The sequence below is a fragment of the Mustela erminea genome, chromosome 13 (assembly GCF_009829155.1).
Source record: "Mustela erminea isolate mMusErm1 chromosome 13, mMusErm1.Pri, whole genome shotgun sequence".
Taxonomy (NCBI): Eukaryota; Metazoa; Chordata; class Mammalia; order Carnivora; family Mustelidae; genus Mustela; species Mustela erminea.
The window spans coordinates 442,998-458,151 of record NC_045626.1 but is presented as its reverse complement, the minus strand read 5'-3'; the positions used below and the strand labels follow the sequence as shown (position 1 = coordinate 458,151).

General features: G+C 64.5%; 1 long non-coding RNA gene across 1 annotated transcript; it reads right to left on the bottom strand.

The window, feature by feature from the left end:
* Window positions 1-5,264: 5,264 nt before the first annotated feature.
* LOC116571992 lies at window positions 5,265-14,493 on the bottom strand. The gene is made up of 4 exons (XR_004278073.1): window positions 14,459-14,493; window positions 10,092-10,282; window positions 6,540-9,239; window positions 5,265-6,413 (listed from the first exon to the last, which is right to left on the bottom strand). It is a non-coding gene; the product is annotated as an uncharacterized LOC116571992 (long non-coding RNA).
* Window positions 14,494-15,154: the final 661 nt, after the last annotated feature.

Genomic DNA, 15,154 nt, shown 5'->3' with positions numbered 1-15,154 from the left:
GGAGCTTTAGTCCTGGGCTTGCCCTGACCCTGAGGGAAGCCCCCTGGGCCAGCCCAGGGCCACCTCAGAGAATGGGAAGGGGTCCCCTGGGGCACACCCAGGAATAACTCCCAGTGCCTTTGCTTAAAACAAAAGCATTAAATGAGTTGATGTTTTTTAAATGCAGATAAGACAATAATTCAAATGACCTCTCACATGATGTGGTCGTTGTCTTCTCCAGCCGAAGGTAGAGACGGTCAGAAAGTGAATTCTGTGCACGCGGCAGCTGAGGGCCGCTGGCGGGGCCAGAGGTGCTGCCCCGGGGGAGCGGTTTCCCCAAAGACCCCCTGGAGACTCCTTCCCGTGGCGAGGCCCCTTTCAGGAGTCGGGCAGCTGCTGGGACCGGGCATCCAGCCTGGTGGACGGGTGCCCCCCTAGGTTTTGGAGGGCCCTGGGTCCGAGGGAAGATGGGGCCTCCCGAGGATGCACCTGCCGAAGCCGACTGCCCCCTGCTCCTTCCCCGGGTGAGGCTCAGACGAGTCGTGTCTGCTGGGAAGCGCAGGGACCCAGACGCAGTGGCTTCCCCCACACACCCCTCAGTTACCAGACACTCACTCTTTGCCAGTATTTTCTTTATTGTAAACAACCTGGCGTTTCTGTTGGAAGCAGGCGGGCAGCAACCGGATTCCCGGAGGGAGAAGCCGGCCTGGCTGACCCTGCGGCTCCCTGCCCCGCACACGTCCTCGCCCTGCCCCTGCAGAGAGCTGCTGGGCCCCGGTGCCCGTGGGGCCTTCTCAGAGCTGGGTTCTCAGTGCATCAAGGAGAACACTGGGGCCTGTGGCGGGGGGACCCCGAGATGCTCGTGCAAACATCTCTTCACAAACGTGCGGACAGGACGGTCGGTGTCTGTACATGTGGACACACCGAATACCCAGACCCGAGTCGAACCGGTTCCTCCGCGCTGAGGCTGTGATGCTGGCCACGTGTTCCAGGACGCAGCGTGCCAAGCCTGGACCCCCGGTCAGACAGCCTGGCTTCTCTCGTCTCTGAACCCGCTGCTTGGGGCTCACCCTGCCAGGCCTCCCGTAGGGCCCTGCTCCGGGCAGCACGGGGTGCTCGGGGAGCGACACTGCCTCCCGCCCAGGCCCAGCATCCTGACCACCGTCACGCCCGGCCAGCACCCCAGAGGAAGCCTGCAGGAGCCCTGTCTCCACCAGAAGACCCTGCCAGGGTGACGGGCCTCCCTGGGGCACCCAGGGCTGGGTGTGTGGGCTCGGGGACCCCACCCTGACGCTGCTCTTCAAGCAGAGTCTCAGCCAAAGGCAGCAGCACAAGGTGGGCTAGACCTCGTTCCCTGGAACACCCAGGATGGCGACGGACCAGCCAGGGTGCCCAGGACTCAGAGCCCCATGTCCCAGGCAGCCCCGGTGGTGGACACCCCAGAGAGCTGGCCACCTGCTTGTCAGACTCCTGAGTGCCCCAGCCTTGGAGGTGCTGTCCCGGCCTCCTGGCACCCCAGAGAGCCGAGGGCAGGAAGGGGAGCGAGCCCCCCAGGACAGGGACGCGGGCGATGTCCTGAGGTCCTCCTTCCTGCCGCCTGGCGTGGGAGCGTCCCCGACTGTCCTAAGCAAGCCCCACAGTGGAAATTCCTTCTCTGGATTCCAGCCCTCAGAGGTCAAGGTGTCTCCGTGCTGGGCTGCCCAGGGGACCCTCCCAGTCTCTGGTGGTGCCGGCAGCCCCGGCTTTGACCACGGGGCCCCATTTCTGTCTCCATCGCCTTGTGGCCTCTCCGTGTGGGGTCTGTGGCATCCGTCCTCCAGGAGGGTCCCAGTCCTGTCCTCTGGGCCCACTCTAACCCAGGAGGACGTCCTCTGAGCTCATACACCTGCAGAGACCTGAGGTTCCCGGTGGACATGAGTTGGGGCCACTGCTCCGCGCAGCGCACCATGTGTCTGCAGCGTGTGTCGGCCGGTCTCTCTCCAGGGGCTGAGGACCACCTGATCAACTATGGGGTTCGTCCAGGCACTGTCTGCAGAAAGGCCGCTCTGAACCCCAAACCCTGAGCAGCAAATGTCCCGAGATGTCCCGTCCGTGGCCTCCGGGAGTGTGGGCTGACCACAGGCCGCAGGTGGGGCTGCCGCTCCCCCGGTGCCCCGGGTACCAGGCAGGGTCTGTTCCCTGCTCGGCGCACTGAGGGCTCCACGGCCCCTCACACAGATCTTGCCCGGGATAGCCGGTAGCCGGCGCCGAGCAGCATGCCAGAGCTTGTAGCCTCTGTGTCCAGGGAGCCCCGACCCGACCCGCCGCCCCAGAGATCAGAAAGCTGCGCGCGGGCCGTCTGGCAGACGGTGTGGAGGACGCAGCGGCCAGTGCTCTGTCATCCAGCCATGAGTGCCCTTCGGTGAGGAGTGTCACCGCCTCTGAGGTAGTGACCAGAAGAGCCCTGTTTGGACCCGGGCCGGCCACCCCCACTGTTTCTGATGGCGCGGGCTCCTCTTCTGCAGGCTCCTGCCGATGCCAGACCCACGGCAGGCAGCAGGTGGGCTCTTGGGCTCTGGTGGGGACAGCAGGACGAGGTGACAACAAGACGGCGGTGAGGCCCCGCCCCCCAGCCAGTCGCAGCCCTAACCTGCTGGTCGACGTCAGCTAACCCCCCTCCCGAGGTCTAGGGCAGGGTCCTTCCGTCCTCAGTCTCCAATACCCACCTTACCCCCTGCACGGCTGGACCCCAAGGGCTTGGACACCACGTCCTGCAAGGTCCCAGCCATCCAGGGCGCTCAGAGAGGGCCACGCAGCCCCTTCCCCCTGCTCAGGGCCAGCCCACTCCCCACAGCCCTGCTCCAGGCCCTCTGCCTCCCGGAGAACCAGCCTCGGGGGTGCCAGGAAGGCTGCAGGCCGTCTGCGGGCAGGACAGAGCTGACCCCTGAGGCTCTGCAGACGTCCCTCTCTGTCCCCACCCCTGGTGCCCAGGGATGGCTGTTGCCCGGCAGAGATGCGAGGCGAGAGCCGGTGCGTCCCCCGCGGGGGCTGCTGGTCAGTGCATCCCGTTTGCCGCAGGTCCGCAGGGGACCTCTCAGCACCCCACGCTGTATCCCCTCCGGCCCCGCGGGAATCGCCCCCGTCACCCAGGTCAGGGCCTGAGGTAGGAAAGCTGGGACTTAGACCAAGCATCCCTCCTTGAAAGGCAGACCCTCCCCATGACCCCGCCTCGTCTGCACCGTTAGGGTCGGGGGTCAGGGCCGCGCCCGGAGCCTGCTGCCCGAAGTCACAGGACACAAGGGTGGGAACAATTCTCTTTCCTGCTCTAACTGAAGGAAGAGACTTTATTCTCTCTGGTTTACCTCTGTAATTTAAGTTCAGTTCTAAAACTGTTGGACGTACTTTTTATTTTACATAAAGCTCGCGGGAATAGTACAGAGAGTTCGCACAGTCCCCCACCCGGGACGACGCCTCGCGCCGCCATGGGAACAGCCCCCCAGACGCCAAGCCACAGGACGCAGGACGAAACGGGACCCGCACGCCGCCACCAGCGACGCCCGACACGTGACTCATGTTTCCTCAGCAGCCCTGAGGTCTTCCTTCTGTCCAGGGCCCCGTCCGGGCAGCGTGGCACCTCACGGGGCTGCGAGCGTGGGGCTGGGGTCCTGAGGGGTCTCTGCACAGAGCCGCCCTGAGAGCGGGGGTGCGTGCTCCCTCCTGGGGGCGGAGAGCCCCCTGAACGATTTCCAGGTCTTCTGCAGATGGTTCTCTCCCGACTCACTTCTCCCGCAACCACTGGGCCGCGCAGAAAGTCATTTCTGGACTTTGTTAGAGACCTTCTGACGTCTTCCCCCAGGAAACATAGGGCAGCCCCCCGCCCCCACGCTGGCCTTGTGCTGACTGGAGCCCCTTCCCTCCCCAGCGGCACTTTCTCCCCCCACCTGCTCCCCATACGCCCTGGGGTGCTGTGCCCCCTGACCCCACCCTCCTGGGCGCCCGTCCCACCCACCTCCCTCCCCTAACTCCAGTCCGCGCAGGCGCGTGAGAACATAGAGCCCTCGGCGGGTGCCTGATGACGGTCAGGGGAGTTTGCACCCGCCAGGTCGGACCACGCCGGCCGCCTCCAGCTCCCCACACTGTATCAAGACCCGTGAGGGGCCAAGGGCACCCACTGACCAGCCAAGGTGGTCCTCGCGGTGCGGCGGGCGGCAGCCAAGGCAGGGCCTGCAGATCACAGACGAAGGACGTCGTTCCCGGGCCGGTGGCACCCAGACACCCTTAGCCGGGGCTCAGCATGGGGTGCGCCGTCTGCCCTCGGCCACAGCGGTCACTGCGCTGCCCTCGGTGCGCCCACTGAGAAATGCGCGTCCTGAGCTCTCCGCTGCCCCGAGCTCTGCGTGAGACCGACGTCGCTCAGCACGTGTGTGCAGAGTGTCCCTGGGTAGCCGTCTGTGCTGGGGGCTGTGCCTTTCTCAGATCCCAGGGAGTAGGGCCATGGACGGGTTGGCGGTGGAGCCCCCGAGGTGGCAAGACAGACTGTGAGGAGGCCTCAGGCCTCCAGCAGATGCAAGTCAGATCTCAGCCGATCGGAGGCCCCATGGGACAGGTGGGCAGGAAGAGGCCATGTGCACGCCTCGGGGGGGGGGGCCCTCTGCTCCGTCCCCTCCTGGGCCCCAGCTCTCCCCAGCAGCCCCATGAGGACCAGCCTCTGCCTGGGGCAGGTCGCAGAGACGCCCACGTGCCCAGGGCCAGCCTCCAGCATCCTCTGTGCCCAGGAGCATCCCAGGTGCAGCAAAGGCTCTCCTCTTGGGGATGGCCTGCAGGGTCAGCCCCACTGCAGACAGGCAGAGCCTCGGACGCCTGGGCTCCAGCTCCAGCTCTCACAGTGGTGCTGAGAGGAACCTCAGGCCCCCGGGGTCTCATGACCGAGGTCCCTTCTCGGGGGTCTCCACACGCGTGTGTGTCCCCGCAGGGCTCATCCTGAAGGGAGACGCCCACCAAGGGGTGCCTGCGGACTTGTGCTTCAGGACCTCAGGCTCGGGGGAGCGTGAGAAGTTCACGTGGGCTGGGCTTGGTGTCCAGGAGCGGCGGTGTGGGAGGGAGTGAGAACCCTAATCTAATATTCCCTCTGCCCGCGAGGGCCGCACGCTAAGGGCCGCTTTCTCTTAATCAACTCAGGCCCTGAGTCTTTTCAGCCACGCAACTTTAAAAGAAACATGTGTCTTTCCAAATTAGCTTTGTATCTAAGAATAATAAGGCCATGAGAGTCGTATTAATTAACTTACAGTGAGCTCTAAGAATGCATTTGCGGGTTGTTTTATTTGCTGCAAAGGGAATCAACATTTATTAAGTAGACAGGATGCTCCAGGCCCCCCAGGCAAGTCTGGACGCCCCCGCTACTTTGCACAGAGCCGGTCCGCAGGGGAGCTCGGCACGCAGGTGGGAGCAGGGCACGCGGCCTGCAGCCCAGGGGCAGCCAAAGCTCTGGGATCTAGAACCGCCTGGTTTTTGTCCCCCGTGTCTGCCCCCACGTCCATGACAGAGACCAGGTGCAGAATCTGTCTGAGGTCCGTGCCATGCCTGGAAACGTCCCAGAGAAAACCTCCCCTAAAGGGCCAGATTCTTAGAACGGGGATTGCCCTGAAAGCGAGACGCCTGTGAGACTCAGGCCCAGGGCTGGGGCTCGTCCTGCCCGCACAGGTCCGCTGAGGCAGGCGGCGGTGGGGCATCCCGGGCCACCTGGGGCGCAATCTGCCCAGAAGAGTTGGGGGTGGCAGCCCCGTCGGCAGCGTCCCGCCTCGCCCCTCCCGCACCGCAGCCCCGGGCCTGGCTGCCACGCGGTGAGGAGCCTCCGGGGCTGTCTGCAGAGTGGGGAACACGAACCACCTGCAGAGTCGAAGCTGGGGGCTCCACCTCCCGCTAGCGGGCGCGGAGAGCAAGCCCTGAACCCGGCTGACAGCCCGACATCGCAGCGTGAGGACAGCGTTTTCCTAAGCCCGTGAGCCTGCCCGAGGGGTCAGGAAGGCTGGGCTGGAGACAGGGGAGACCATCACGGGCAGTGAAGCAGGAGGGTCGAGCAACCCACGTCCCTCTTGGACAGCGGGCGGCTCCGGATCCAGGCCCCCGAGCCCGGGAGCTCAGCCCAGCGCAGGCAGGAGCGCCTCCCCTGCCCTGAGGCTCGCGAGCCCCCAGGGGTGCCGACAAAGGCAGGTGACCCGGGAGACGAGCCAGGAAATGGGGCTCGGGAAGACGAGCCCAGCTGTCGGCTCAGGGGGACGGGACAGGCGGGCAGCGCAGCCCAGACTCCCGGCCAAGGAAGGCAACGAGCTCCATGTTCAAGGACTCACACCCAGCGCTGGGGAATCACCCCGTTCCTGAAACTTGAACCTCCTGCGATTACGTGACCCCTGTGGGGCTGTGTCCACCGTTGTGAGATGTCCCCTGCTTTTTACCACCTGGTGCCCAGAGGAAGCAGGAGCTGAGCAAAACGTAGGAGTGGGGCAGCAGGGACCCCCCCCACTCACCTGGGGCAGCAGGGACCCCCCCACACTGACCTGGGGCAGCAGGGACCCCATGCTGACCAAGATCCTCGAGTGGCTTCGACTCCTCCAACAAGGTGGTCTCCTTGGCTCCTCTCCTGCGGGGTGAGGGCTCTGCACCCGGGGGCAGACATGGGCCCCGCTTCCTGTGCGCTGGCAGAGCCAGTCCCGCTCCTGCGGCCGTCAGGGCCGGGCCGGCCGGCGGTCAGTCTCTCCCCCTCGACACGCTGCAGCCTCACTGGGTTGAGGTTCACCCCCCAGAGCTGTCTCCACTTCCCAGGTGCCGGCAGGGTCCAGGGCCCAGGGGCGGGTCATTCACCCCCGGGTGTCCGGCTTTGCAAGGCGGGGCCGACCCTGCAGCTCCCCGAGACTCTGAGGGGATCACAGGCCTGCAGCCCCTCCCTGCCCTGGGCCGGGGTCTCGGGCCGGCGGGGGCCACGGCGGCAGCAGGACGCCGGGTTGTCCAGACCTGGGATCTCTCCCCATCTGGCTGAGCCGTGGCTTCTGTGGCCCCATGTTCTCCCGCCTGCGGCCTTGGCCCCGATACAGTTCTGTCTTCCTCTCTCCTTCTGCCACAGGGACAGGGCCTCACCCGCGGCGCACGGAGGGAGCATTTGCTCCCGGAGAGCAGCTAGAAACCCGTCAAGGAAGCGGAATCCAGAGAGCGGCGGGCTCCCGACCCTCTGTTTGGGTCCTGGGCCCGTGGGCAGCGATCGCTCGTCTGTTTCTGAACTGTCTGGATCATCGGCCCCTTGTCTGGGCCCCAGCCCCGCCTGCACCGCGCGGTGGACCCAGACTCCCCGCCGGCAGGAGAGCTGATGGCGGGAGGGCCCGGCAAGCCCCGGCGGGAAGGAGGGTCCCGGGAAGCCGGGGTCAGGGAGAGCACATCCACGCGCTTGGAAGGAAGACGACGCGGGATGCGCCACCGCAGCGCCCGGCCTCGCGCGGCCCTGTTTTCTTCCCTGCGGCGAGGTGTCTGTCCCTCACAGCCTGCGCAGTGTGCAGATGGCTGGCGCGGACCCCCAGCCCGCGAGACCCCGACGCGGGCCTCCCGTTTGTTACACAAGGGGCCGGGTGCCGCGGAGGGACGGGGCTCCCGGCAGCCTTTGCCAGAGTGCGACCGCGCAAGCTTGGGGCGGTGCAAAGTGCGGGGCGCTGGCCGCCAATGGCATGAACATAACATGTCGCCCCGCTCCCCACGAGCGGAGGAAGACGCCCCCGACCCCGGGGAGGGGATCCCAGCCATGGGCTTTGCGAAGGCCTGGAGCCCCGAGACAAGGTCACGCGTGCCTGATGGCGGGAACGGGCGGTGGGTCCCGAGATCCTCACGGCCGCAGGCATGGTCATGCAGCAGCCCCGCCCATGGGCTCTCCGCAGCCGTGGGCTCTCCGCAGCCGTGGGCTCTCCGCGGAGCAGTCCTTGGGCCAAACGGCTCCTCCCACCCGCTGTTGGCCTAACCAGAGCCTCAGGTGAATTTCTTGTCGGGTCGTCTGCTGGGGAGGCAGCCTCCAGCCATTACACAAACAGGAAACCAGCCCTGAGCCTCCCCAGCTGCGTTCACGAGACGCAGGAGACCTTTCCAGCGGACGGATGTGCAGAACAGGAGATCGCATGAGCTGCTCCGTGCCTCAGACCGGGCCCAGCCGTGGGTGAGGTCTCTGCACCTGTTGGGCTGGCGTCCAGCCCCGGGGGGCGTGGGGCGACTGAGGGCCCTCGTGCGGGGACCCAGGCTGGGCTGCCGGAGGAGGCCAGGCCGTCACAGGCCAGAGGACACCGGGGCTCCTCTCCCCACACAGCCATGGCCATGCCAAGTGTGTGCTCACGGTCATTCCGGTCGGCCACCGGAGCAGACCGAGAAAGCTAGTGCCCCCGGCGGGGAGCCGGCCTCGTGCAGACCAGACGCGGGCTTCTCCAGCACGGAGCCGTGCCAGACTTCCAGTGTGAGCCCCGAGCCCCTGCGACTCTGCGGCTGAAGCCCCTGGCCCGTGGATGCCTGTGGAGCAGGAGGGCATCCGTGAGGCCCGCCCCAGACACAGAGGCCCGTGTCTGCTGTCACCACGGCCCCTGCTTCTAACAGGACCTCCCCCGACCTTGCCCCTGAGCCTGACTCAGATGCACCCTGCGGCTGCCTGCGGGCTGGGACCGTTGCAGGGGTGACGCGCTCCCCCCTGCTGGCCGCGGGGTGTTTTATGGATCGTGGGGTTCTTTCCCAATGTCCCTCCACCGCGTGTCCATGGGGGTCTCTAACTGCTCCCAAAGTGTGAAAGTGGATCGGGGGAGCAAGGCGTCTGCTGCCTCGCGCTGGGCGCAGAGCTAGGAGGGCGGGGGCGGGGGGTGAGCCCTCACCTGTCTGTCTCTGCGCTCATTCGGTGTTTTCGGAGATGGGGAGCACAGGGCCGGAGCAACAGAGGAGGGAGGGCGAGTGCGGACACCCTTCCTGGGCCTCTCAAACGTCTGTCCACCTGCTTTGCCTGGACCAAGGGCGGTTTCCAAGGAGGCGGCCGTCCCTGCCGCTCCAGGCGCAGAGGTCACCGCTAACCCCACTCAGCAGGTGGCGTGAGGCCCTGACAAGGACACGGAGCTGTCCACACGGAGCGTCTGTCAGTGGTGTTTCCGGGGAGCTTCACCTACGCCGCGGAGCTCCGCAGCCACGCAGAATGGCCACGCTGTACATCCACGCACGTCCTGGGCAGATGGACGCGTGGCTCCTTCCAGGCCGGGCCGCCAGACCCTGTCTCCAAGCTGCACACGCAGAGAGTAAGGAGAAGTGTGTTGACGGAGATTCAAGATCCGGACGCAAGTGGAACACCCAAGTCCCCCAGGCTTGCGGGTCTCCTGCTCCTCCTCCTCACCTGCCTGAGGGTGGGGAGGAAGGTTCGTCTACAGTGCCCAGGGTGGCACTGGAGGTCAGGTGTGCCGCCCACGGGTTCATAACCAGGGAGGGGCCCAGTGGAGCTCAGCGACACCCCACGTCGCCGTGGTGGTGGCTGTCAGACCAAGTCCAGACCCTAGAGCTCCGGCACGGTGCACAGACCTCCCCTGTATCACCCGCTCATTCCAGCCAGTCCACGGGCCAGCCGGTCCACAGGCAACCGTTCCAAGGGCAAACAAGTTCACAGGCAACCGGTCCACGGGCCAACAAGTCCACGGACCAGCCAGTCCAGCCAGCCAGAACCAGTCCACGGGCCAGCATGTCCACGGACCAGCCAAGCCACAGACCAGAACCAGTTGCAGCGATGCCAAGCTGCCCTCGGCCACCGGGAGCAAGCTGGTCCACGGTCACCACTTTCCTTTAAACCACGTAATGCCAGGTCACCTAATAGGACCCTTAATAAAGAAAAAAAACACTGACTTTCTTGTAGCTCAATCCTCACATACTGGTCTCATTAACACTCTGTGTAGCTGCAGGGGCCACGCGAGCTGAGTGCGCCGCCCCTGCCCGGAGTGGGGAGGGCACTCGAGACGTCCAGAGCCAGTGACGGCCCCTCGGACGTGGGTGTCAGGCTGACGTTTTCTCAGAAATGAACAAGGTGAGAGCACTTGGCTCTAAGGCAGACTGTGGACAGCATTTCAACTCTCAAAACAGACTTGTACCAGACACAGGCTCTTCTACCACTTTCCGTTTCCTGGGGTCAGCGGTGATTCGACGAGTGTGACTTTTTAGTCCGTGTAAAGACCTCACAGCCCAGCAGCAAGCGACCGGCACACGGTGTTCCGAAGGGCGTCCTTCAAGGCGCAGCACGGTTTGCTGGCCCACGTGCCGACAGGCCCCCGTGGCAGCTGGCCTGTAAGAAACCAGCGTTTATCATGCTTCACGTGGCATCAAAGGACGCACACAATTATCTGAAGAGACTGACAAAATGCCCCTTTACCAGCTAAATATCCGCCAGAGATGAGAGTCTAACCACGGAGCGAGACACGAAAGAGATTGGCAGAAACGAGAAGCGAAACTGTTCTTCTCACTAAAACGTTCTGTGATGTTTCCTGAGGTCGTTACTTCTGCTAATACTTAAGGGGTTTATTGCTACTTTTAAGTGGATCGATCAATCAATATTTTTTGCTTTAATTTCCCAACTTTAATGGCCAATGTGATACGTGTCGGTAGGTGCACACGCATGAACTTGGGGTCTCGGGGTCTTCCATCATTTTTAAAGATGTTCTGAGACCAAAAAAACAATTACTGCCGGATATCTAACATCAGTCGGTGACGTTCCACAAGGCCCTCTCATTAGCAGAGCTACTGTTCGGTCCACGTCCTCCACATAATGGCTGTAAGTGCCTTCCAGAAAGTGCAGGGGGCTCTCTGTGGGGTGGAAGTGCATCCCCTGAGGCCTGCCTGGAGGAGGCACCACGCTGCCCTGAAGGCCACGCCCCTCTCTGCCCTGGAGTCGGGCCCCTCTGGCTTCAGGTCACACCCACCGCTGGCTCTGGGGCTACTCCCTGTCTCCTAAGGTCGTTGGGCTCCCCCACCCAGACCGCGGTCTCCCTGCATCCAGGCCGGTTTCATTTAACAGAAGATAATCTGATTCAGCAACTCGCTGCTGGGCCTCTGTTCTGCAGTGCGGTCCCAGGGGGCTGCAAATGCGCCATAACCCGCTTTCCTGATCAGAGAGCGGGTCTGGAGTGGCATGGTTGCGGGTCTGGGCCGTCAGGGGCCCCTGAGAGACTCTGCCTTCCACACCGGCACGGCGAGCGCGCAGCCGGGCTTCTGGGCTGGCCGAGCTTCGGGAGAGGAACGAAGGTGCCCGGTGGGTCGAAAGCACTGACACGTCCCCTGCAGCCGGGACGCCAGGCTCTGAGCCATCGTAGGATGGAACGGAATCCCTTCACGTAGGAGATCAGCTCTGATTCAAGACAGTAGCCGACGGGACCCGGTGCCCGCACCCAGCACAGCCCAGCGGGTGCCAGGGGAGCGCACGCCCGGGGCTCCCGGACCAGGCTCGCCCTTGCGGCCAGCATGGAGTGCAGGCTGGCCCTGGGCCCCCCGCCGATCCTCCGTGGCATCACACGTGCGTCCTTGAGGTGCACACTCAGATCCCACTCAAGCAGACCCAGCGTGGCCTCGGCGCCTGTGGGAATCCACGGGACGGCCCACGAGAGACACAGGCACGGACAGCGTGACGCTGCGGTCTGATGGCCTGTCGCCTGAGTCTGAAGGGGCTTCGTCGCAGGGCCTGATGAGCAGGGCCCCTCGGGGGCCGTTTCCAAGGACAGGACAGGCGCGTTGGGAGGAGCGAAGGGGAGCCCAGGGTGGTTGACACACCCAGGCTCAGAGGCATCAGAGAGGGCTGGAAAGCAGGACGGCCTTCGGCTCCTCTGCAGAGTGGCGGGAAGGCCTGGTGCCCTCTCTCCCGCACAGCTGAGTCCCTGCTGGAGGAGGCGAGAGACTCTCGGGTGCCGCACGGGCTCCCCAACGGCCCTCTGGCTGCACAGGCCGGCCGCTGTCACCCCGTCCTCCAGGACAGCTGGGCTCGGAGCAGGCCAGGCGGTGGTGGGTCGGGCCTGGGAGTTAAGGCCGTGCACAGACCCCGAGGAGCGGAGCAGAGCGGGGTGGGTGTGACAGGCTGAGTAGACCTTCATGGCCCACAGTCCCAGTCCTTGGGGACAGGGTGTGCGTCTTCTGGGACTTTTCAATAATGGCCTGACCTGGAGTGGGCAGTGGCCCTGACCCGGGTCAGGGTCGCCAGTGCAATCACACGCACGGGCTTGAGAAGGGCCGAGCTGCCTGAAGATGCCCTCGGTTTCCGGCATGGTCATGACTGGCCCCCATGGACGTGACGCTTGGGGCCCTGGGGCAGAGAAGAGCCCTCTGGGGTCGGGAGGAGGGGCTGGGTCCCACTCCTGGGGCAGGCGAGACCCACTTCAGGAAGTGAGGTCATGTGTGGTCCCAGGGAGGCTGAGCTACAAGCACTGGGTCTCCAGAAATAGCCAAGACCCAGTGCCCCGACTGGGCAAGAGGACAGCAGAGCCCCCTGCCCTTCGGGGGGGTACAGGCAAGGGGACAGGAGGATGCCCACAGTGTGTAAGGTGGGAGTCTCTGGGCACTGCCAAGGCCTCCTAGAGTCAGGGGGGCTGCCGGAGAAGGAGAGAGTCCCCGGGAACGCTGGACACTGACCCCCTCAGAGCAGGGGTGAGATTCCTGTGCACCCAGGCTTGTAGAGTCAGAAGCCCGGGAAGAAGATGAAAACTGGGCCCTACTGAACCTGGTGCTGACCTTCCCACGTGAGCCTGCATTTTCCACAAGAAGCCAGTGGCTCATCCTGACCCTCCTTTCTCTGGTCCATCCCTGAGCAACACTCGTAAGACTTCACCTAACCCTCAGCGGTCCGCAGCACCTGCTGTCCTAAAACCCGGACTCTCCTATCCGAGACTCCAGGATCTCTGCGGTCGCCCCCACCGCCGCACCCGACACCAAGAGCGTTCCTGCACAGGCCGATCCTTACATGACTGAATCTGGCGGCCCCGTAGTGGTTTTTTCTCCGAATCTGGGGGCATCACCCGCACTCGTGCGACTCCCTGGGCTAGAACTGCCCGACGGCCCCTCCCGTCCCTCTGACTAGCCGGGGCTTCCCTCCCGAGGGAGGAGGTCACCGACTCCTTCCTGGCCTCCAGCTTGCACTGAGGCTGGTCTGCGTGTCCTCCACAGCCTGACCCCCATTAATTAACAAGGTCACGATTCCGAAGTCCACACTGCTCGAGGCTCATGCGCTCTGGGCGGTGCAGGCTGATCTGGCCCCCAGGAGCACCAACAGACCCCCCAGGCCTTTGCTATCTCAGGCCACGTCTCCACTGATACATGCAGCCATTGGCCACCAGGCCGGCCCCAGGGGCTCCAACCTGCGTCCCTAGGGTCACTGACCTGCATCCCAGGGGCTTGTGGGCTCCGTGCCCCCAGCAACAGGGACCCCGTGTGCTCACCACACTGCAGAGGGGATGTCTTGGGTGCCCTCTGCCCCTCAGCTCTCTGCTGTCCACCCTGTGCTCGGACACCTCCGTGGAGACAGTGTGGGTCACTTCCCTCTCTCTGTCCTGTGCAGGAGGCAAGGTCATTGTGCAGATAAGCCAGGCGCATGGTCCTGCAGGAGATTGAGCTCTGAGTGCCCAGAGCCAGACTGTGGCGTACAAGCCTCCGTGCATCGCAGGGTACCCGGCTCCAAACGAGCCAGACGGTCTCCCCTGCCGTAGCCAAGGGTCCCAGCCCGGCTTCGGGCAGGGAAGATGCGGAGAAAAATGTGGCTTAGAAGTGACAAAGTTGGAGATGTCGTCAGGAGAGTAAAGCGCTGGGTTCCCGCGGCCTCTGCTCGACGCGCTCCGCCGCCGGGGCACACCGCCTGCCGCACCGGCTTTCCGCGGGGGCGCCGGGGAGAGCTCCCGAACGCTGGGCCCCGGCCGAGCCGGCAGCCCGGCCTGAAGGAAGCGCCGCCGACACGTGTGTCTTCTCCGCGAGGCGCGTCACGCCTTCCTGCGCTCACGGCCCGACGGCTCCCTGGCGCCTTGCTCGGGGCCATTTCACACGGTGGCATCGCCAACAAAGACACACACATGAAAACGGGCACTAAATCGACCCCGAGGGCGCGTGGGTGCCGCGTCCTGTGTGCGCGGGGGTGGGGTCCGCCCTCGGGATGGCACCGGCTTTGCTTGGGTGACTTTTCCTGGGATCCTGGTGACGTCAGGTGCTCCGTTTGCCTGTGTTCAAGGCTGATAACTCGCGGACTCGTCACTCAGAATTTACTCCCCTAGAATCCAGATTTGGGGCACATTCTCTGTATTTCCCAAATGTTCTGCATTGAAAGGCACTGCTGTGGACATTTGGGCCAACGAGCGTTTATTTGTTTGTTTGTTTATTTACCTGAGTTTTGGTAAGTTTATTTTTGTTAAGATTCTTTTTTTTATGTACTAAATCGAGAGCGAGCGAGCCCGCGCAGGCACGAGACCTGAGCCGGAGCCGACGACCGACTTACCCCACTCAGCCCCCCAGGCGCCCGGAGAGCGCCTCACCCGGGGTCAGGACCGCAGGGCTGGCGCGGACGCGGCGGCACACACCGCTGAGGGAGCAAGAGGAAAACGTTCTCCTGGGCCCCCCGCGGGGCGAGGCCCCAGTCAAAGGTGGGGGCAGGGGTGGGAGGAACAGGCAGTCCCTCATGCTGGTCAGGGAGAAAGACCTCCCTGGCGTCCGAGTCCACACGGCCTTACGCCCCCCGGTGCACACTGGTACCAGCCCCCTCACCTGTCAGGCAAGGCCCCGGGGCAGAGAGGCGAGGACAGTGACAGTCCCTGAAACCCAGCTACAGTCCCTGTGCTGGGCCTGGTGTCCGGGCGCGTCCCCTGGGGGAAGGGCCATCGTGGCGCCCACTGCCGTGGGGCTCCAGACGTGGAGAAGGGGGCTCCCGCTACTAGCTTGTCTGGCTTCTGCCTTCCACAGCAGGTGTGTCGTCCGGCCTCACCTGTTTCCTCCGAGGGGACCCACGCAGACAGCCGAGCGAGGTGAGACCGAGCGTCGGGGCTTGTAGGGTCTGTGCCCTGGGGACCAGGGTGCTCACTCCACATCCGCCAGCCCCCGGTCTCCGAGAGGCCCTGCCACCATGACCCTGGCAGCCTGGACCCCAGGACCTAAAAGCAGACAGGCCGACAGGGCAGCAGCCTCAGACCAGCAAGTG